The 25,021-nt window shown below is 41.9% G+C and overlaps 1 pseudogene; it reads left to right on the forward strand.

Annotated features, from left to right (window-relative positions):
- The first annotated feature begins 1,724 nt into the window (after positions 1 to 1,724).
- Positions 1,725 to 23,452, forward strand: LOC110287641 (germ cell-less protein-like 2; annotated as a pseudogene).
- Positions 23,453 to 25,021: the final 1,569 nt, after the last annotated feature.

Raw genomic sequence — 25,021 nt, forward strand, 5'->3', positions numbered from 1 at the left:
TTTCAAATATATCCTTAGCTTTGTTTATCCCCTCATCCCACCAGTCTTTCTGTCCTACCTCTGCTTAAATTTTCCCCATAGGTTTAATATTTATATTGATTGTACAAGTAATGGGCTTATGAGAAGACAAAAACTTTCACAACTTAAGCATTTTTCGGAAGGTATTAGAGAAAAATAATCAATATAAGAATCTATCAAAAAGAGCATGGCCCTTGAGTGGGGTAAAACGCTCATGTTGCAACTGCAAGCCAATACTGATACTGTCACTGTCAGGATCATACTTCCTAGTAACATTAATTGTGGTGAAACCTTCACTCTTCTCACAAATTATTCTTGTGATATCATCTAGGCATCACTAAAAGCAAACAAATTAAGAATGTGACTTTTTATTACCCCTGAAACTATTATGAAGTTGAGATTTCCGATTTATTTGGAAATTCGGGTACATTATATGATGATTCTCTGGGAGAGAAAGGTAAAACGATGTTTTGCTAAGGCAGACACTGGTGAAAGGATGCTTTGCTACTGAAGATGCACGTGAAAGAAGGTTTGGCTGAGGCCAACACATGGGTGACAGGATGATTTACTGAAGTAGACACAGTAGAGAGGATGTTTTACAGAAGGAGATACAGGTTAGAAGATGTTTTGTTAAGACAAACTTGTGAGAGGAGAGGTGGTGATAAGAAAGAATACAACTATGACCTCACAGACAGTGGGAGGAGTGTTGGGCATTGGTTCCCCTTGCTCTGTCTCGATAGACTTTGCTGACCAGGCTCTGGGAATGGTTTGCCAGCACAGAGGAATAAAATGAAATATTTAAACATTTCCTTGGCTTCTTACAGATCGCCATTTATTAACAGTAAGGAGTCCATAGAAAGTTAATACATAAATGCAAATCAGTAAAACAAAACCATGAAACATGCATACATATGCATGTTAAACAAATAACTGGACTTATAAGGAACCTTTAGAAAACAATATATTTTTTAATTCTATATATGAATAGGCAAAGCATACACAGAAATTGTTGACATAGGCATACAACTACTTGCATGAAATAGTTGTCATTAATACTAATCAAAAAAGACTAATAATAAAATTAGCAATAACAATGTTTACTGTTTATATTGTTAAAAGCAGTTAGTAAGTGATTATCTCCCATACTACAGACATTTGAGTGCTCTCTCATAGTCCAGGGTCAAGGGTTGGAATATGTACAATCTTAAACACACATCAGGATGGATTTGGCCTGCTTGTTCTCTTTAAGGAAAAGAAAATTCAGCTGGCAAGGATGAAGAACGAGGCGAACTAGGTTCTCAAGTTTGATGGAGGTCATCTTCAGCAAAATAGGATGGCCCATTTAGAAATAGTGAGAAAAGGGACAGGTGAGGGGAAAGGAGGAGCAGAATGGGAAAAGGAAAGGAAGAAGGAATTTAGGAATAAGGGAAGGGAGGAGAAGAGGAGAGAGGATGGGAGATGGGAGGATGGTGGGGCAGACCTGCAAGTAAGGAAGGGGAGGGAGGAGGGAGAGGAAGGGCTTGCTATCAGGATGCGGGGCCTGTGATCATGCAAAGCACATGTGGACAATGAAGAATGCCCTGCTTTCTCTGTGACATCAGAATCTGTAGGAGAGAAACCCAGAGAAGTCTAGGCAGGACTGGAAGACTACAGCAATGCCTCAACCAAGAAGCCTCTGTGAGAGTCTATTCTAGTAATTTTCATCAATGGGGCTTTTAATCAGCAGGGTCTTGAGATGCAGGGATTTCAGTCTGGTGGAGCCACAGCCAGAAGCCATAGCTGGACCCAGCTGCCTTTCTGGCAGTTGCAAGCGAAAAAGAAACAGTTCGGAGGGGTTGGCAACAAACTCTAACGTTCATGGACTTCAAAACCAGGGAATGTATCCACATCAAGTTCTCAACTACATCTACTGGAAAAGGGTTAAGATCTCATCTAATTATGCTTATCGGAACTTGTTTTTGGATGGGAATGATAGGGATAATAAAATCCGTGTTCTCCTCTTCCGGCCTGACCAGCACCTGGGTAGCTAGAGTTCAGGGTCGGCTGACACCCGCCAGCTACCCACGACCCCCGCCAATGGATTTTGAGACTTCTGGTGAGTGGAACACAGCTTCTGCTCCAGTCCAATCACGTGGGAACTGAGACTGCTTTGGTTGGGGAGGCAGAAATCCGGCCTGAGTAGGGCCACAAGCCTCATCCGGTCTGACCAGCACCTGGGTAGCTAGAGCGCAGGGTCAGCTGACACCCGCCAGCTACTCACGACACCCGGAACAGGATTTTGAGACTTCGGGTGAGTGGAACACAGAGTCTGCTCCAATCTTTAAACAGTGACAACGATAACAACTAACCCCAGAGATTACCAGATGGCGAAAGGTAAATGTAATAATCTTACTAACAGAAACCAAGACCACTCACCATCTTCAGAACCCAGCACTCCCACTTCACCCAGTCCAGGGCACCCCAACACACCAGAAAAGCTAGACACGGATCTAAAAGCATATCTCATAATGATGGTAGAGGACATCAAGAAGGACTTTAATATCTCACTTAAAGAATTACAGGAGAACATGGCTAAAGAGTTACAAGTCCTTAAAGAAAAACAGGATAACACAATCAAACATGTAGAAGTCCTTAAAGAAAAACAGGAAAACACATCCAAACAGATGATGGATATGAACAAAACCATACTAGACCTAAAAAGGGAAGTAGACACAATAAAGAAAACCCAAAATGAGGCAACACTGAGATAGAAACCGTAGGAAAGAAATCTGGAACCATAGATGCAAGCATCAGCAACAGAATACAAGAGATGGAAGAGAGAATCTCAGGTGCAGAAGATTCCATAGAGAACATCGGCACAACAATCAAGGAAAATGTAAAACGCAAAAAGATCCTAACTCAAAACATCTAAGAAATACAGGACACAATAAGAAGACCAAACCTACATATAATAGGAGTGGATGACAATGAAGATTTTCAACTCAAAGGACCAGCAAACATCTTCAACAAAATTATAGAAGAAAACTTCCCAAATCTAAAGAAAGAGATGCCCATGAACATACAAGAAGCCTACAGAACTCCAAATAGACTGGACCAGAAAAGAAATACCTCCCAACACATAATAATCAGAACAACAAATGCACTAAATAAAGATAGAATACTAAAAGCAGTAAGAGAAAAAGGCCAAGTAACATATAAAGGCAAGCCTATCAGAATTACACCAGATTTTTCACCAGAGACTATGAAAGCCAGAAGATCCTGGACAGATGTTAGACAGACACTAAAAGAACACAAATTCCAGCCCAGGCTACTATACCCAGCCAAACTCTCAATTAACATAGATGGGGAAACCAAAGTATTCCACGACAAAACCAAATTCACACATTATCTCTCCATGAATCCAGCTCTTCAAAGGATAATAACAGGAAAAAACCAATACAAGGAAAGGAACCACGCCCGAGAAACAACAAGAAGGTAATCCCTCAACAAACCTAAAGAAGACAGCCACAAGAACAGAATGCCAAAATTAATAACAAAAATAACAGGAAACAACAATTACTTTTCCTTAATATCTCTTAATATCAATGGACTCAACTCCCCGATAAAAATACATAGACTGGCTACACAAACTGGCTACACAAACAAGACCCAACATTTTTCTGCTTACAGGAAACTCATCTCAGAGAAAAAGATAGACACTGCCTCAGAATGAAAGGCTGGAAAACAATTTTCCAAGCAAATGGTATGAAGGAACAAGCTGGAGTAGCCATTCTAATATCTGATAAGAATGAATTCCAACCCAAAGTCATCAAAAAAGACAGGGAGGGGCACTTCATACTCATCAAAGGTAAAATCCTCCAAGAGGAACAATCAATCCTGAATATCTATGCTCCAAATACAAAGGCAGCCATATTCATTAAAGAAACTTTAGTAAATCTCAAAGCACACATTGCACCTCATACAATAATAGTGGGAGACTTCAACACACCACTTTCACCAATGGACAGATCATGGAAACAGAAACTAAACAGGGACACAGTGAAACTAACAGAAATTATGAATCAAATGGATCTGGCAGATATCTACAGAACATTCTATCCTAAAACAAAAGAATATACCTTCTTCTCAGCACCTCATGGTACCTTCTCCAAAATTGACCACATAATTGGTCACAAAACAGGCCTCAACAGATACAAAAATATTGAAATTGTCCCATACATCCTATCAGATCACCATGGACTAAGGCTGATCTTCAATAACAAAATAAATAATACAAAGCCAACATTCACGTGGAAACTGAACAACACCCTTCTCAATGATACCTTGGTCAAGGAAGGAATAAAGAAAGAAATTAAGGACTTTTTAGAGTTCAATGAAAATTAAGCCACAACATACCCAAACTTATGGGACTCAATGAAAGCATTTCTAAGAGGAAAACTCATAGCTCTGAGTGCCTCCAAAAAGAAACTAGAGAGAGCACACATTAGCAACTTGACAACACACCTAAAAGCACTAAAACAAAAGGAAGCAAATTCACCCAGGAAGAGTAGACTGCAGGAAATAATCAAACTCAGGGGCGAAATCAACCAAGTGGAAACAAGAAGAACTATTCAAAGAATCAACCAATCAAGGAGCTGGTTCTTTGAGAAAATCAACAAGATAGATAAACCCTTAGCCAGACTCACTAGAGGGCACAGGGAAAGCATCCTAATTTAAAAAATCAGAAAAAAAAAGGAGACATAACAACAGATCCTGAAGACATCCAAAACACCATCAGATCCTTCTAACAAAGGCTATACTCAACAAAACTGGAGAACCTGGATGAAATGGAGAAGTTCCTAGACAGATTCCAGGTACCAAAGTTGAATCAAGATCAGGTTAATGATCTAAACAGCCCTATATCCCCCAAAGAAATAGAAACAGTCATTAATAGTCTCCCAACCAAAAAAAGCCCAGGACCAGATGGGTTTAGTTCAGAGTTCTATCAGACCTTCAAAGAAGATCTAATCCCAGTTCTTCACAAACTATTCCACAAAATAGAAACAGAAGGTACTCTACCCAACTCATTCTATGAAGCCACAATTACTCTGATACCTAAACCACAAAAAGACCCAACAAAGATAGAAAACTTCAGACCAATATCCCTTATGAATATTGATGCAAAAATCCTCAATAAAGTTCTTGCTAACCGAATCCAAGAACACATCAAAACAATCATCCATCCTGACCAAGTAGGTTTCATCCCAGGGATGCAGGGATGGTTCAATATACGGAAATCCATCAACGTAATCCAGTATATAAACAAACTCAAAGACAAAAACCACATGGTCATCTCGTTAGATGCAGAAAAATCATTTGACAAGATCCAACACCCATTCATGATAAAAGTCTTGGAAAGATCAGGAATTCAAGGCCCATACCTAAACATGATAAAAGCAATATACAGCAAACCAGTAGCCAACATCAAAGTAAATGGTGAGAAGCTTGAAGCAATCCCTCTAAAATCAGGGACTAGACAAGGCTGTCCACTTTCTCCATACCTATTCAACATTGTACTTGAAGTCCTAGCCAGAGCAATTCGACAACAAAAGGAGATCAAAGGGATACAAATTGGAAAAGATGAAGTCAAAATATCACTTTTTGCAGATGATATGATAGTATATATAAGTGACCCTAAAAATTCCACCAGAGAACTCCTAAGCCTGATAAACAGCTTCGGTGAAGTAGCTGGATATAAAATTAACTCAAACAAATCAATGGCCTTTCTCTACACAAAAAATAAACAGGCTGAGAAAGAAATTAGGGAAACAACACCCTTCTCAATAGTCACAAATAATATAAAATATCTTGGCGTGACTCTAACTAAGGAAGTGAAAGATCTGTATGATAAAAACTTCAAGTCTCTGAAGAAAGAAATTATAGAAGATCTCAGAAATGGAAAGATCTCCCATGCTCATGGATAGGCAGGATCAACATTGTAAAAATGGCTATCTTGCCAAAAGGAATCTACACATTCAATGCAATCCCCATCAAAATTCCAACACAATTCTTCAACGAATTAGAAAGAGCAATCTGCAAATTCATCTGGAATAACAATAAACCTAGGATAGCAAAAACTCCTCTCAAGGATAAAAGAACCTCTGGTGGAATCACCATGCCGGACCTAAAGCTTTACTACAGAGCAATTGCGATAAAAACTGCGTGGTACTGGTATAGTGACAGACAAATAGACCAATGGAATAGAATTGAAGACCCAGAAATGAACCTACACACCTATGGTCACTTGATCTTCGACAAGGGAGCTAAAAACATCCAGTGGAAGAAAGACAGCATTTTCAACAAATGGTGCTGGCACAACTGGTTGTTAACATGTAGAAGAATGCGAATCGATCTATTCCTATCTCCTTGTACTAAGGTCAAGTCTAAGTGGATCAAGGAACTTCACATAAAACCAGAGACACTGAAACTTATAGAGGAGAAAGTGGGGAAAAGCCTTGAAGATATGGGCACAGGGGAAAAATTCTTTAATAGAACAGCAATGGCTTGTGCTGTAAGATCGAGAATTGACACGTGGGACCTCATGAAACTGCAAAGCTTCTGCAAGGCAAAAGACACCATCAATAAGACAAAAAAAACCACCAACAGATTGGGAAAGGATCTTTACCTATCCTAAATCAGATAAGGGACTAATATCCAATATATATAAAGAACTCAAGAAGGTGGACTCCAGAAAGTCAAATAACCCCATTAAAAAATGAGGCTCAGAATTGAACAAAGAATTCTCACCTGAGGAATACCGAATGGTAGAGAAGCACCTGAAAAAATGTTCAACATCCTTAATCATCAGGGAAATGCAAATCAAAACAACCCTGAGATTCCACCTCACACCAGTCAGAATGGCTAAGATCAAAAATTCAGGTGACAGCAGATGCTGGCAAGGATGTGGAGAAAGAGAAACACTCCTCCATTGTTGGTGGGATTGCAAGCTTGTACAACCACTCTGGATATCAGTCTGGCGGTTCCTCAGAAAATTGCACATAGTACTACCGGAGAATCCAGCAATACCTCTTCTGGGCATATATCCAGAAGATGTCCCAACCGGTAAGAAGGACACATGCTCCACTATGTTCATAGCAGCCCTATTTATAATATCCAGAAGCTGGAAAGAACCCAGATGTCCCTCAACAGAGGAATGGATACAGAAATTATGGTACATTTACACAATGGAGTACTACTCAGCTATTAAAAAGAATGAATTTTTGAAATTCCTAGCCAAATGGATGGACCTAGACGGCATCATCTTGAGTGAGGTAACACAATCACAAAGGAACTCACACAATATGTATTCACTGATAAGTGGATATTAGCCCAAAACTTAGGATACCCATGATATAAGATACAATTTGCTAAACGCATGAAACTCAAGAAGAATGAAGACCAAAATGTGGACAATATGCTCCTTCTTAGAATTGGGAACAAAAACACCCATGGAAGGAGTTACAGAGACAAAGTTTGGAGCTGTGATGAAAGGATGGACCATCTAGAGACTGCCGTATCCAGGGATCCATCCCATAATCAGCTTCCAAATGCTGACACCATTGCATACACTAGCAAGATTTTGCTGAAAGGACCCAAATATAGCTGTCTCTTGTGAGACTATGCCGGGGCCTAGCAAACACAGGAGTGGATGCTCACAGTCAGCTATTGGATGTATCACAGGGCTCCCAATGGAGAAGCTAGAGAAAGTACCCAAGGAGCTAAAGGGATCTGCAACCCTATAGTTGGAACAACATGATGAACTAACCAGTACCCCGGAGCTCTTGTCTCTAGCTGCATATGTATCGAAAGATGGCCTAGTCGGCCATCACTGGAAAGAGAGGCCCATTGGACTTGCAAACTTTATATGCCCCAATATAGGGGAATGCCAGGGCCAAAAGAATGGGGATGGGTGGGTAGGGAAGTGGGTGGTGCTATGAGGGACTTTTGGGATAGCATTGGAAATGTAATTGAGGAAAATATGTAATAAAACATATTAAAAATAAAATTAAAAAAAATCCGTGTTCTGGGACGAAAATGGTCTTTTTTTTTTTTTTTTTTTTTTTTTTTTTTTTTTTTTTTTTTTTTTACAGTACCACATTGTTTTTTTTTTTTAATAATGTATCTCTTTTTTTTTTTTTTTAATATTTTTATTACATATTTTCCTCAATTACATTTCCAATGCTATCCCAAAAGTCCCCCATAGCGCCCCCCACTTCCCTACCCACCCATTCCCATTCTTTTGGCCCTGGCATTCCCCTATATTGGGGCATATAAAGTTTGCAAGTCCAATGGGCCTCTCTTTCCATTGATGGCCGACTAGGCCATCTTTCGATACATATGCAGCTAGAGACAAGAGCTCCGGGGTTCTGGTTAGTACATCATGTTGTTCCAACAATAGGGTTGCAGATCCCTTTAGCTCCTTGGGTACTTTCTCTAGCTTCTCCATTGGGAGCCCTGTGATACATCCAATAGCTGACTGTGAACATCCACTCCTGTGTTTGCTAGGCCCCGGCATCGTCTCACAAGAGACAGCTATATTTGGGTCCTTTCAGCAAAATCTTGCTAGTGTATGCAATGGTGTCAGCGTTTAGAAGCTGATTATGGGATGGATCCCTGGATACGGCAGTCTCTAAATGGTCCATCCTTTCATCACAGCTACGAACTTTGTCTCTGTAACTCCTTCCCTGGGTGTTTTGTTCCCAATTCTAAGAAGGTGCACAGTGTCCACACTTTGGTCTTCATTCTTCTTGAGTTTCATGCGTTTATCAAATTGTATCTTATATCTTGGGTATCCTAAGTTTTGGGCTAATATCCACTTATCAGTGAATACATATTGTGTGAGTTCTTTTGTGATTGTGTTACTTCACTCAAGATGATGCCCTCCAGGTCCATCCATTTGGCTAGGAATTTCATAAATTCATTCTTTTTAATAGCTGAGTAGTACTCCATTGTGTAAATGTACCATAATTTCTGTATCCATTCCTCTGTTGAGGGACATCTGGGTTCTTTCCAGCTTCTGGCTATTATAAATAGGGCTGCTATGAACATAGTGGAGCATGTGTCCTTTTTACCGGTTGGGACATCTTCTGGATATATGCCCAGGAGAGGTATTGCTGGATCCTCCGGTAGTACTATGTCCAATTTTCTGAGGAACCGCCAGACTGATTTCCAGAGTGGTTGTACAAGCTTGCAATCCCACCAACAATGGAGGAGTGTTCCTCTTTCTCCACATCCTCGCCAGCATCTGCTGTCACCTGAATTTTTGATCTTAGCCATTCTGACTGGTGTGAGGTGGAATCTCAGGGTTGTTTTGATTTGCATTTCCCTGATGATTAAGGATGTTGAACATTTTTTCAGGTGTTTCTCTGCCATTCGGTATTCCTCAGGTGAGAATTCTTTGTTCAGTTCTGAGCCCCATTTTTTAATGGGGTTATTTGACTTTCTGGAGTCCACCTTCTTGAGTTCTTTATATATATTGGATATTAGTCCCTTATCTGATTTAGGATAGGTGAAGATCCTTTCCCAATCTGTTGGTGGTTTTTTTGTCTTATTGATGGTGTCTTTAGCCTTGCAGAAGCTTTGTAGTTTCATGAGGTCCCACTTGTCAATTCTCGATCTTACAGCACAAGCCATTACTGTTCTATTCAGGAATTTTTCCCCTGTGCCCATATCTTCAAGGCTTTTCCCCACTTTCTCCTCTATAAGTTTCAGTGTCTCTGGTTTTATGTGAAGTTCCTTGATCCACTTAGACTTGACCTTAGTACAAGGAGATAGGAATGGATCGATTCGCATTCTTCTACATGTTAACAACCAGTTGTGCCAGCACCATTTGTTGAAAATGCTGTCTTTCTTCCACTGGATGTTTTTAGCTCCCTTGTCGAAGATCAAGTGACCGTAGGTGTGTGGGTTCATTTCTGGGTCTTCAATTCTATTCCATTGGTCTATTTGTCTGTCACTATACCAGTACCATGCAGTTTTTATCACAATTGCTCTGTAGTAGAGCTTTAGGTCCGGCATGGTGATTCCACCAGAGGTTCTTTTATCCTTGAGAAGAGTTTTTGCTATCCTAGGTTTTTTGTTATTCCAGATGAATTTGCAGATTGCACTTTCTAATTCGTTGAAGAATTGAGTTGGAATTTTGATGGGGATTGCATTGAATCTGTAGATTGCTTTTGGCAAGATAGCCATTTTTACAATGTTGATCCTGCCAATCCATGAGCATGGGAGATCTTTCCATCTTCTGAGATCTTCTATAATTTCTTTCTTCAGAGACTTGAAGTTTTTATTATACAGATCTTTCACTTCCTTAGTTAGAGTCACGCCAAGATATTTTATATTATTTGTGACTATTGAGAAGGGTGTTGTTTCCCTAATTTCTTTCTCAGCCTGTTTATTCTTTGTGTAGAGAAAGGCCATTGATTTGTTTGAGTTAATTTTATATCCAGCTACTTCACCGAAGCTGTTTATCAGGCTTAGGAGTTCTCTGGTGGAATTTTTAGGGTCACTTATATATACTATCATATCATCTGCAAAGAGTGATATTTTGACTTCATCTTTTCCAATTTGTATCCCTTTGATCTCCTTTTGTTGTCGAATTGCTCTGGCTAGGACTTCAAGTACAATGTTGAATAGGTATGGAGAAAGTGGACAGCCTTGTCTAGTCCCTGATTTTAGAGGGATTGCTTCAAGCTTCTGACCATTTACTTTGATGTTGGCTACTGGTTTGCTGTAGATTGCTTTTATCATGTTTAGGTATGGGCCTTGAATTCCTGATCTTTCCAAGACTTTTATCATGAATGGGTGTTGGATCTTGTCAAATGCTTTTTCCGCATCTAACGAGATGACCATGTGGTTTTTGTCTTTGAGTTTGTTTATATACTGGATTACGTTGATGGATTTCCGTATATTGAACCATCCCTGCATCCCTGGGATGAAACCTACTTGGTCAGGATGGATGATTGTTTTGATGTGTTCTTGGATTCGGTTAGCAAGAATTTTATTGAGGATTTTTGCATCAATATTCATAAGGGATATTGGTCTGAAGTTTTCTATCTTTGTTGGGTCTTTTTGTGGTTTAGGTATCAGAGTAATTGTGGCTTCATAGAATGAGTTGGGTAGAGTACCTTCTGTTTCTATTTTGTGGAATAGTTTGTGAAGAACTGGGATTAGATCTTCTTTGAAGGTCTGATAGAACTCTGCACTAAACCCATCTGGTCCTGGGCTTTTTTTGGTTGGGAGACTATTAATGACTGCTTCTATTTCTTTGGGGGATATAGGGCTGTTTAGATCATTAACCTGATCTTGATTCAACTTTGGTACCTGGTATCTGTCTAGGAACTTCTCCATTTCATCCAGGTTCTCCAGTTTTGTTGAGTATAGCCTTTGGTAGAAGGATCTGATGGTGTTTTGGATGTCTTCAGGATCTGTTGTTATGTCTCCTTTTTCATTTCTGATTTTGTTAATTAGGATGCTTTCCCTGTGCCCTCTAGTGAGTCTGGCTAAGGGTTTATCTATCTTGTTGATTTTCTCAAAGAACCAGCTCCTTGATTGGTTGATTCTTTGAATAGTTTTTCTTGTTTCCACTTGGTTGATTTCACCCCTGAGTTTGATTATTTCCTGCCGTCTACTCCTCTTGGGTGAATTTGCTTCCTTTTGTTCTAGTGCTTTTAGGTGTGTTGTCAAGCTGCTAATGTGTGCTCTTTCTAGTTTCCTTTTGGAGGCACTCAGAGCTATGAGTTTTCCTCTTAGAAATGCTTTCATTGCGTCCCATAAGTTTGGGTATGTTGTGGCTTCATTTTCATTGAACTCTAAAAAGTCCTTAATTTCTTTCTTTATTCCTTCCTTGACCAAGGTATCATTGAGAAGAGTGTTGTTCAGTTTCCACGTGAAGGTTGGCTTTCTATTATTTATTTTGTTATTGAAGATCAGCCTTAGTCCATGGTGATCTGATAGGATGCATGGGACAATTTCAATATTTTTGTATCTGTTGAGTCCTGTTTTGTGCCCAATTACGTGGTCAATTTTGGAGAAGGTACCATGAGGTGCTGAGAAGAAGGTGTATCCTTTTGTTTTAGGGTAAAATGTTCTGTAGATATCTGCCAGATCCATTTGATCCATAACTTCTGTTAGTTTCACTGTGTCCCTGTTTAGTTTCTGTTTCCATGATCTGTCCATTGGTGAAAGTGGTGTGTTGAAGTCTCCCACTATTATTGTATGAGGTGCAATGTGTGCTTTGAGATTTACTAAAGTTTCTTTAATGAATGAGGCTGCCTTTGTATTTGGAGCATAGATATTCAGGATTGATAGTTCCTCTTGGAGGATTTTACCTTTAATGAGTATGAAGTGCCCCTCCCTGTCTTTTTTGATGACTTTGGGTTGGAAGTCAATCTTATCTGATATTAGAATGGCTACTCCAGCTTGTTTCTTCAGACCATTTGCTTGGAAAATTGTTTTCCAGCCTTTCATTCTGAGGTAGTGTCTATCTTTTTCTCTGAGATGAGTTTCTTGTAAGCAGCAAAATGTTGGGTCTTGTTTGTGTAGCCAGTTTGTTAGTCTATGTCTTTTTATCGGGGAGTTGAGTCCATTGATATTAAGAGATATTAAGGAAAAGTAATTGTTGTTTCCTGTTATTTTTGTTGTTAAAGTTGGCATTCTGTTCTTGTGGCTGTCTTCTTTTAGGTTTGTTGAGGGATTACCTTCTTGTTGTTTCTAGGGCGTGGTTCCTGTCCTTGTATTGGTTTTTTTCTGTTATTATCCTTTGAAGGGCTGGATTCGTGGAGAGATAATGTGTGAATTTGGTTTTGTCGTGGAATACTTTGGTTTCTCCATCTATGTTAATTGAGAGTTTGGCTGGGTATAGTAGCCTGGGCTGGAATTTGTGTTCTTTTAGTGTCTGTATAACATCTGTCCAGGATCTTCTGGCTTTCATAGTCTCTGGTGAAAAATCTGGTGTAATTCTGATAGGCTTGCCTTTATATGTTACTTGGCCTTTTTCTCTTGCTGCTTTTAGTATTCTATCTTTATTTAGTGCATTTGTTGTTCTGATTATTATGTGTCGGGAGGTATTTCTTTTCTGGTCCAGCCTATTTGGAGTTCTGTAGGCTTCTTGTATGTTCATGGGCATCTCTTTCTTTAGATTTGGGAAGTTTTCTTCTATAATTTTGTTGAAGATGTTTGCTGGTCCTTTGAGTTGAAAATCTTCATTCTCATCCACTCCTATTATCCGTAGGTTTGGTCTTCTCATTGTGTCCTGTATTTCCTGGATGTTTTGAGTTAGGATCTTTTTGCATTTTCCATTTTCCTTGATTGTTGTGCCCATGTTCTCTATGGAATCTTCTGCACCTGAGATTCTCTCTTCCATCTCTTGTATTCTGTTGCTGATGCTTGCATCTATGGTTCCAGATTTCTTTCCTAGGGTTTCTATCTCCAGTGTTGCCTCATTTTGGGTTTTCTTTATTGTGTCTACTTCCCTTTTTAGGTCTAGTATGGTTTTGTTCATTTCCATCATCTGATTGGATGTGTTTTCCTGTTTCTCTTTAAGGACTTCTACCAGTTTGGTTGTGTTTTCCTGTTTTTCTTTAAGGACTTGTAACTCTTTAGCCATGTTCTCCTGTAGTTCTTTAAAGTCCTTCTTGATGTCCTCTACCATCATCATGAGATATGCTTTTAAATACAGGTCTAGTTTTTCAGGTGTGTTGGGGTGCCCTGGACTGGGTGAAGTGGGAGTGCTGGGTCCTGATGATGGTGAGTGGTCTTGGTTTCTGTTAGTAAGATTCTTACCTTTACCTCTCGCCATCTGGTAATCTCTGGAGTTGTTATAGTTGTCTCTGTTCAGAGGTTGTTCTTCTGGGGATTCTGAGTATCCTCTGTCAGCAGACCTGTACAGACTAAGTTCGGCAGAGTCCCGGAGCCAAGATGGCGCTCCCTGCAGGGCAGGTCACTGTTCTCCGGCTGGGAGGGTGTCGGATGTCTGCGGCCCCAAAAGGGTGCTGCCTCAGCGGTTCTGTGGCTCCCGCCTGTCCCAGAAGCTGTCTGCCTCTGTGGTCCTCACTCTGTCCTGTGCAGACTAAGTTCGGCGGAGTCCCGGAGCCAAGATGGCACTCTCTGCAGGGCAGGTCTCTGTCCTCCGGCTGGGAGGGTGCCGGAAGTCTGCGGCCCCAAAAGGGTGCTGCCTCAGCGGCTCTGTGGCTCCTGCCTGTCCCAGAAGCTGTCTGCCCCCGTGGTCCCCACTCTGACCTGTAGAGACTAAGCTTGGCGGAGTCCCGGAGCCAAGATGGCGCTCCCTGCAGGGCAGGTCACTGTCCTCCGACTGGGAGGGTGCCGGATGTCTGCGGCCCCAAAAGGGTGCTGCCTCAGTGGCTCTGTGGCTCCCGCCTGTCCCAGAAGCTGTCTGCCTCTGTGGTCCTCACTCTAACCTGTAGACTAAGTTCGGGGAGTCCCGGAGCCAAGATGGCGCTCTCTGCAGGGCAGGTCTCTGTCCTCCGGCTGGGAGGGTGCCGGAAGTCTGCGGCCCCAAAAGGGTGCTGCCTCAGCGGCTCTGTGGCTCCTGCCTGTCCCAGAAGCCGTCTGCCCCCGTGGTCCCCACTCTGACCTGTAGAGACTAAGCTCGGCGGAGTCCCGGAGCCAAGATGGCGCTCTCTGCAGGGCAGGTCACTGTCCTCCGACTGGGAGGGTGCCGGATGTCTGCGGCCCCAAAAGGGTGCTGCCTCAGCGGCTCTGTGGCTCCTGCCTGTCCCAGAAGCTGTCTGCCCCCGTGGTCCCCACTCTGACCTGTAGAGACTAAGCTTGGCAGAGTCCCGGAGCCAAGATGGCGCTCCCTGCAGGGCAGGTCACTGTCCTCCGACTGGGAGGGTGCCGGATGTCTGCGGCCCCAAAAGGGTGCTGCCTCAGTGGCTCTGTGGCTCCCGCCTGTCCCAGAAGCTGTCTGCCTCTGTGGTCCTCACTCTAACCTGTAGACTAAGTTCGGGGAGTCCCGGAGCCAAGATGGCGCTCTCTGCAGGGCAGGTCTCTGTCCTCCGGCTGGGAGGGTGCCGGAAGTCTGCGGCCCCAAAAGGGTGCTGCCTCAGCGGCTCTGTGGCTCCTGCCTGTCCCAGAAGCCGTCTGCCCCCGTGGTCCCCACTCTGACCTGTAGAGACTAAGCTCGGCGGAGTCCCGGAGCCAAGATGGCGCTCTCTGCAGGGCAGGTCACTGTCCTCCGACTGGGAGGGTGCCGGATGTCTGCGGCCCCAAAAGGGTGCTGCCTCAGCGGCTCTGTGGATCCTGCCTGTCCCAGAAGCTGTCTGCCCCCGTGGTCCCCACTCTGACCTGTAGAGACTAAGCTTGGCAGAGTCCCGGAGCCAAGATGGCGCTCCCTGCAGGGCAGGTCACTGTCCTCCGACTGGGAGGGTGCCGGATGTCTGCGGCCCCAAAAGGGTGCTGCCTCAGCGGCTCTGTGGCTCCCGCCTGTCCCAGAAGCTGTCTGCCTCTGTGGTCCTCACTCTAACCTGTAGACTAAGTTCGGGGAGTCCCGGAGCCAAGATGGCGCTCTCTGCAGGGCAGGTCTGTGTCCTCCGGCTGGGAGGGTGCCGGAAGTCTGCGGCCCCAAAAGGGTGCTGCCTCAGCGGCTCTGTGGCTCCTGCCTGTCCCAGAAGCCGTCTGCCCCTGTGGTCCCCACTCTGACCTGTAGAGACTAAGCTCGGCGGAGTCCCGGAGCCAAGGTGGCGCTCTCTGCAGGGCATGTCACTGTCCTCCGACTGGGAGGGTGCCGGATGTCTGCGGCCCCAAAAGGGTGCTGCCTCAGCGGCTCTGTGGCTCCCGCCTGTCCCAGAAGCTGTCTGCCTCTGTGGTCCTCACTCTAACCTGTAGACTAAGTTCGGGGAGTCCCGGAGCCAAGATGGCGCTCTCTGCAGGGCAGGTCTCTGTCCTCCGGCTGGGCGAAAATGGTCTTTACACAAAGTATTTTTATGTCAGTCAGGCTACTTTGTTAACATTCTTAAAGGTACTTGGAGAGAATTACACCATGGTGTTGTAAATCTGATCATTAAGAATGAGGATATTGAGGCTGTTCTAACTTGCACATCCTGAGACCCAACACACACTGCTAACTGTCCCCTTAAAACTGGCAAGGTTTTATCCGGCGGAAGAGTGCTTTGCCTGAGCATCCACAGCAGACATCTTGGTTTCGGGACCCAACAGAGAGTACTCTGCACAGGTGAGAATATGGAATACAGAAGCTAAAAGCTTCTGGGACAGGCGGGAGCCACAGAGCTTCTAAGGCAGCCCCCTTTTCAGGCCCCAGACAGCAGGCCACTTTCCGGCCAGAGAAAAGCAGTCCACCTGGCCTGGGAGTGCTTTGCCTGAGCTAGCAGCAGACATCTTGGTTCAGGTGACCCTGCTGAGTGTATTCTGCACAGGCCCCAGACATCCGGCCTCTTTCTTGGCCAGAGGAAAGGGTCCAGGCGCGAGAGCGCTTTGCCTGAGCATCGGCAGCAGGCATCTTGGTTCCGGAACCCCGCCAAGTGTATTGTGCACAGGCCCCAGACATCCGGCCACATCCCGGCCAGCGGAGGGGAGTCTGCCCGTCCCGGGAGTGCTTTGCCTGAGCATCAGCAGCAGACATCTTGGTTCCGGAACCCCGCTGAGTGTATTCTGCACAACTCCAGAGATTAATAGATGGCAAAAGGCAAATATAAGAATCCTACTAACAGAAATCAAGACCACTCACCATCATCAGAACGCAGCACTCCCACCCCACCTAGTCCTGGGCACCCCAACACAACCAAAAAGCTAGACCGGGATTTAAAAGTATATCTCATGATGATGTTAGAGGACATCAAGAAGGACTATAATAACTCACTTAAAGAAATACAGGAGAACACTGCTAAAGAGTTACAAGTCCTTAAAGAAAAAAAGGAAAACACAACCAAACAGGTAGAAGTTCTTAAAGAAAAAGAGGAAAACACATCCAAACAGGTAATGGAAATGAACAAAACCATACTAGACCTAAAAAGGGAAGTAGACACAATAAAGAAAACCCAAAGTGAGGCAACACTGGAGATAGAAACCGTAGGAAAGAAATCTGGAACCATAGATGCAAGCATCAGCAACAGAATACAAGAGATAGAAGAGAGGATCTCAGGTGCAGAAGATTCCATAGAGAACATCAGCACTAAAATCAAAGAAAATACAAAACGCAAAAGGATCCTAACTCAAAACATCCAGGAAATCCCGGACACAATGAGAAGACCAAACCTACAGATAATAGGAGTAGATGAGGATGAAGATTTTCAACTCAAAGGACCAGCAAATATCTTCAACAAAGTTATAGAAGAAAACTTCCTAAACCTAAAGAAAGACATGCCCATGAACATACAAGAAGCCTACAGAACTCCAAATAGACTGGACCAGAAAAGAATTCCTCCCGACACAAAATAATCAGAACAACAAATGCACTAAATAAAGATAGAATATTAAAAACAGTAAGGGAGAAAGGTCAAGTAACATATAAAGGCAGGCCTATCAGAACTTGACCAGACTTTTCACCAGAGACTATGAAAGCTAGAAGAGCATGGACAGATGTTATAAAGACAGTAAGAGAACACAAATGCCAGTCCAGGCTACTATACCCGGCCAAACTCTCGATTACCATAGATGGAGAAACCAAAGTATTCCACTACAAAACCAAATTCACACATTATCTTTCCACGAATCCAGCCCTTCAAAGGATAATAACAGAAAAAACAAAACAAAACAAAACAAAACAATACAAGGACGGAAATCATACCCTAGAAAAAGCAAGAAAGTAATCCCTCAACAAACCAAAAAGAAGACAGCCACAAGAACAGAATGCCATCTCTAACAACAAAAATAAAAGGAAGTAACAATTACTTTTCCTTAATAACTCTTAATATCAATGGACTCAATTCCCCAATAAAAAGACATAGACTAACAGATTGGCTACACAAATAGGACCCAACATTCTGCTGCTTACAGGAAACCCATCTCAGGGATAAAGACAGACAATACCTCAGAGTGAAAGGCTGGAAAACACTTTTCCAAGCAAATGGTCTGAAGAAACAAGCTGGAGTAGCCATTCTAATATCGAATAAAATCGACTTCCAACCCAAAATTATCAAAAAATACAAGGAGGGACACTTCATACTCATTAAAGGTAAAATCGTCCAAGAGGAACTCTCAATTCTGAATATCTATGCTACAAATGCAAGGGCAGCCACATTCATTAAAGACACTTTAGTAAAGCTCAAAGCACACATTGCACCTCACACAATAATAGTGGGAGACTTCAACACACCACTTTCATCAATGGGCAGATCATGGAAACAGAAACTAAACAGGGACACAGTGAAACTTACAGAAGTTATGAAACAAATGGACTTAACAGATATCTACAGAATATTTTATCCTAAAACAAAAGAATTTAACTTCTTCTCATGGGACCTTCTCTAAAAATTGACCATGTAATTGGTCACAAAACAGGTCTGAACATATACAAAATATTGAAATTATCCCATGCATTCTATCAGACCACCATGGTCTAAGAATGATCTTCAATAACAACATAAATAATGGAAAGTCAACATTCACGTGGAAACTGAACAACACTCTTCTCAATGATACCTTGGTCAAGGAAGGAATAAAGAAAGAAATTAAAGACTTTTTAGAGTTTAATGAAAATGATGCCACAACATACCCAAACTTATGGGACACATTGAAAGCATTTCTAAGAGGGAAACTCATAGCTCTGAGTGCCTCAAAAAAGAAACTTGAGAGAGCACACACTATCAGCTTGACAGCACCTCTAAAAGCTCTAGAAAAAAAGGACTAAAATTCACCCAAGAAGAGTAGACAGCAGGAAATAATCAAACTCAAAGGTGAAATCAACCAAGTGGAAACAAGAACTATTCAAAGAATAAACCAAACGAGGAGTTTGTTCTTTGAGAAAATCGACAAGATAGATAAACCCTTAGCTAGACTCACTAGAGGGCACAGAGACAACATCCTAATTAACAAAATCAGAAATGAAAAGGGAGACATAACAACAGATCCTGAAGAAATCCAAACTACCATCAGATCCTTTTACAAAAGACTATACTCAACAAAACAGGAAAACCTGGATAAAATGGACAATTTTCTAGACAGATTCCAGGTACCAAAGTTAAATCAGGATCAAGTTAATGATCTAAACAATCCCATATACCCTAAAGAAATAGAAGCAGTCATTAATAGTCTCCCAGCCAAAAAGAGCCCAGGACCAGATGGGTTTATTCCAGAGTTCTACCAGACCTTCAAAGAAGATCTAATTCCAGTTCTGCACAAACTATTCCACAAAATAGAAGTAGAGGGAACCCTACCCAGTTCATTCTATGAAGCCACAATTACTCTGATACATAACCTCAGACCAATTTTCCTTATGAATACAGATGCAAAAATCCTCAATAAAATTCTCGATAACTGAATGCAAGAACACATTAAAGCAATCATCCATCCTGACCAAGTAGGTTTTATTCCAGGTTTGCAGGGATGGTTTAATATACGGAAATCCATCAATGTAATCCATTTTATAAAGAAACTCAAAGACAAAAACCACATCATCATCTCTTTAGATGTGGAAAAAGCATTCAAAAAGATCCAACACCTGTTCATGATAAAAGTTTTGGAAAGATCAGGAATTCAAGGCCCATACCTAACCATGATAAACGAAATCTACAGCAAACGAGTAGCCAACATCAAAGTAAATGATGAGAAGCTTGAAGCAATCCCACTAAAATCAGGGACTAGACAAAGCTATCCACTCTCTACATACCTATTCAACATTGTACTTGAAGTCCTAGCCAGAGCAATTCGACAATAAAGGAGATTAAGGGGACACAAATTGGAAAAGATGAAGTCAAAATATCACTTTTTGCAGATGATATGATAGTATATATAAGTGACCCTAAAAATTCCACCAGAGCACTCCTAAACCTGATAAACAGCTTCGGTGAAGTAGGTGGATATAAAATTAATTCAAACAGGTCAATGGCCTTTCTCTACACAAAGAATAAACAGGCTAAGAAAGAAATTAGGGAAACAACACCCTTCTCAATAGTCATAAGTAAGATAAAATATCTTGGCGTGACTCTAACTAAGGAAGTGAAAGATCTGTATGATAAAAACTTCAAGTCTCTGAAGAAAGAAATTAAAATTAAAGAAGATCTCAGAAGATGGAAAAATCTCCCGTGCTCATGGATTGGCAGGTTCAACATTGTAAAATGGCTATCTCGCAAAAGCAATCTACAGATTGAATGCAAGCCCCATCAAATTTCCAATTCAATTCTTCAAGTAATTAGAAAGAGCAATCTGCAAATTCATCTGGAATAACAAAAAACCTAGGATAGCAAAAACTCTTCTCAAGGATAAAAGAACCTCTGGTGAAATCACCATGCCTGACCTAAAGCTTTACTACAGGGCAATTATGATAAAAACTGCATGGTACTGGTATAGTGACAGACAAGTAGACCAATGGAATAGAATTGAAGACCCAGAAATGAACCCACACACCTATGGTCACTTGATCTTCGACAAGGGAGCTAAAATCATCCAGTGGAAGACAGGCAGCATTGTTAACAAATGGTGTTGGCACAACTGGTTGTTATCATGTAGAAGAATGCGAATCGATCTATTCCTATCTCCTTGTACTAAAGGTTACATCTAAGTGGATCAAGGAACTTCACATAAAACCAGAGACACTGAAACTTATAGAGGAGAAAGTGGGGAAAAGCCTTGAAGACATGGGCACAGGGGAAAAATTCCTGAATAGAACAGCAATGGCTTGTGCTGTAAGATTGAGAATTGACAAATGGGACCTCATGAAACTGCAAAGTTTTTGCATGGCAAAAGACATCATCAATAAGACAAAAAGACCACCAACAGATTGGGAAAGGATCTTTACCTATCTTAAATGAGACAGGGGACTAATATCCAATATATATAAAGAACTCAAGAAGGTGGACCCCAGAAAATCAAATAACCCCATTAAAAATGGGGCTCAGAACTGAACAAAGAATTCTCACCTGGGGAATACCGAATGGCTGAGAAGCACCTGAAAAAATGATCAACATCCTTAATCATCAGGGAAATGCAAATCAAAACAACCCTGAGATTCTACCTCACACCAGTCAGAATGGCTAAGATCAAATTTCAGGTGACAGCAGATGCTGGCGAGGATGTGGACAAGTAGGTACACTCCTCCATTGTTGGTGGTATTGCAAGCTTGCACAACCACTCTGGAAATCAGTCTGGCAGTTCCTCAGAAAACTGGATATAGTACTATGGGAGGATCCAGCAATATCTCTCCTGGGCATATATCCAGAAGATGTCCCAACCTGTAAGAAGGACATATGCTCCACTATGTTCCAGCCAGAAGCTGGAAAGAAACCAGATGCCCCACAACAGAGGAATGGATACAGAATATGTGGTACATTTACACAACGTAGTACTACTCAGCTATTAAAAAGAATGAATTTATGAAATTCCTAGGCAAATGGATAGACCTGGAGGTCATCATCCTGAGTGAGGTAACAGAATCACAAAGGAACTCCCACAATATGTCCTCCCTGATAAGTGGATATTAGCCCAAAACCTAGGATATGCGAGATATAAGATACAATTTGCTAGACGTATGAAACTCAAGAAGAATGAAGACCAAAGTGTGCACACTGTGCTCCTTCTTAGAATTGGGAACAAAACACCCCTGGAAGGAGTTACAGAGACAAAGTTTGGAGCTGTGACAAAAGGATGGACCATGTAGAGTCTGCCAAATCCAGGGATCCACCCCATAATCAGCTTCCAAATGCTGACACCATTGCATACACTAGCAAGATTTTGCTGAAGGGACCTAGATATAGCTGTCTCTTGTGAGACTATGCTGGGGCCTAGCAAACACAGGAGTGGATGCTCACAGTCAGCTATTGGATGGATCACAAGGCTCCCAATGGAGGAACTAGTGAAAGTACCCAAGGAGCTAAAGGGATCTGCAACCCTGTAGGTAGAACAACATTATGAACTAATCAGTACCCCAGAGCTCTTGACTCTAGCTGCATATGTATGAAAAGATGGCCTAGTCGTCCATCCTTGGAAAGAGAGGCCCATTGGACACACAAACTTTATATGCCCAATACAGGGGAACGCCAGGGCCAAAAAAATGGGAAGGGGTGGGTAGGGAAGTGGGTTAGAGTGTATGGGGGACTTTGATCAACATCCTTAATCATCAGCATAGCATTGGAAATGTAATTGAGCAAAATAAGTAATAAAAAATATTAAAAAAAGATGAGGATATTGATACACTATTTCTGAACTTAGTGTTTGGTTCCTTGTACACAGATGAGGATTTGTCAATAGCACCTTTGGAAGTTCCTCAAGTTTTGGCAGCAGCATGCCTGCTTTGGGTGGATGGAGTATTCAGCAGTGTGAAGGAATCATGAAAGCAACTATTAACAGGAACACTGTGTGCTCCTATTATTTGGCAGCAGAAACCTATAGGTTAAAAAGCTGTAAAGACCGGATGCTTTGAATGGCTTTTTTTGCAATTTGATGGTACATCCAAGTGTGGCACTTTACAAGGAAGTAGATATGAAGTTGATGTATCGTCTAGCATTGTCTTCTGACTTATTAGTCATGCAAAAGGAGATAGAAGTATATACCACACTAAAAATATGGATTTTCCTTTATCTTAATCCATGCTGGAACAGAACCATGAAACAGCTTTTACAACATGGAAACAACTGGCTTTCCACCCACATGGAATATGTTGATAATATCGGTTTTCTTGAAATGAAGAAGGACTAATATTTCAACCAGTGTTTAAAAAACTGAGATTTCAGCACATCATCTGTGACTTGACTTCCACAACTACTCTTGAACAAAATCAGCTAATACCTATGGCATGGTTGTCACCCATTTATAAACAACAGTGGCTAACTTTGCTGTGAACACAACAATATGGGGTAATTGGATCACAAGTTATCAATGAACAAGAACTTGAAGAATGCACCATGAGGTGTGGTACGATGATCCCCAAAGATGGTAGATATACTTGGAAGTGGTCAGTTGGACGACTTGGCTTTCCTTTACGTGTGACCTTTACCAGGCAGTGTGTAATTTTAAGGCAAAGGTGTCAGCGGTGTGAGAGTTCTGCCTGCCAAAACCATATCCGACATGCCATATTCAGAATAACTTTGGTGTGTTTTGATTCCAACAAAAGAGTAACTTTCAGAAAACAACAGATTTTAAAATCCTCATCTTTGAATATAATAGGGAGCAAATTGTAATGAAATTGGATAGTGATGTTCTAACCTTCCCTATGTGTGTATTATGCAATTTCCTTTTTTTTCCTGTTGCAGTGATTTTATTTTTTTAAAAAGACCTTATGAAAGCACCTTAGGGGCAACAGTTTAAATTATCTCAGACTTTGAGTCTCTAGGCTTCCATTGCAGGATGTTGAAGAAGCTGGTCCCATCACACCTACAGTAGAAAGAGATCACCTTAATGCAAGAACTCCAATAACTTTCTCCATTATGTAGAGTTCAAGATTAGAGTCAAGGAATAGTGGCACCCAGGATAGGTAGGTCTTCCAAAGTCACTTTATGCAATCCAGATAACCTCCAACAGGCATTCTCAGAGCCTGGACTCTCACATGATTGTAGATGCTGTCACAACTCTTCCTCTGCTCACCATGATACACGAACACACCATGTTTAAGCCATAACCTTCCAACCCTTGGTCTTCATAGGTTCACAACCATGGTATGGTACAAAATTCACTTTATCCAACTTTAAAAGTCCCCATATATCGTTTCCTTGTTCAATGTGGCTGGTTCTGTGCCAATGCCATGATGATTTTACTACTATAGCTTTGTAGTCTAATTTGAACTAGGAATGGAGTTCCCAGAAGTTCCTATTTAATTCAGGATTGTTTTAGCTATCCTGAGTTTTTCATTTCTTTTCTAGATGAAGCAGAGAGTTGTCCTTTCAAGGTCTTTACCTTATTTCTCTTGGATACTAGGCTTCGTGTGCCTATGATGCCTCCTAAGTTGACTAGGATTCACCTATGTCTACTAGTACTCATATGTACACCATGCCTTATATGAATATTTCAGTTACCCACCATTACTGGGCCTCCCATGGATGCCAGGTACTGAAAAAGCCTTTTATCCCTCCCAGGCTAAGGATGCTAGGAACATTTACTACATCTCCAGTGCTTACCAACCCTCTCATACTCACCCAGCCACCAGGGTACTAGGATCCACCTGATTACAAAGCATTCCATACTCTCCAGGCCTCCCTTGGTTAAGAGCACTCAGTTGCTTTGCCAGGCCTCACATGATTCCTAGGCCTCACTTGGCTACTAGGCCTCAAGTGGTTACTAGGTTTTTCATGGTTTTGAGAGCTTCCATGTATACTAAGCTGCTCATACTAACCAGGCTTTCCTATACACCTGGCCTAACCTGCCATCCAAGACTCTTATTAGTTACCTGATCTCCCATGATTCCTGTGTATCTTATGCTTGCTTACCAGGCCTCTCACATTTACAGAACTCACATCCTTACTAGTCCTTCCAAGATTTCCAGGTCTTTTTTTGGTACTAGGTCTTCCATAGTTAGTAGTACATCCCATTCTTGACAAGCTAATCATGCTGTCCAGGCCTCCTAAGCTTCTCAGGCCTCCCTGGCATACAAAGTTGCCAATCAGTTCTAGGCTTCCTATGCTTTCCCTGTCTTCCATGAGTTCTAGGATTTCTGTGTTTACTAGGACTCCTAATTCTGACAAAGCTTCTCTTGCTCACTGGGCCTCCTAACTTTTTCAAGAATCTCAGGCTAACCAGACCTTTTGTGTCTATCAGATGCCCCAATTTTACTAGGTCTCCTATGTTTCCAGGTCTTCCCTAGGTTCTAGGACTCTCCTGCTTGCTAGGCTTCCCCATTCTTGGA

The sequence above is a fragment of the Mus caroli genome, unplaced genomic scaffold, assembly GCF_978045245.1.
Source record: "Mus caroli unplaced genomic scaffold, Mus_caroli_1 scaffold_5, whole genome shotgun sequence".
NCBI lineage: Eukaryota > Metazoa > Chordata > Mammalia > Rodentia > Muridae > Mus > Mus caroli.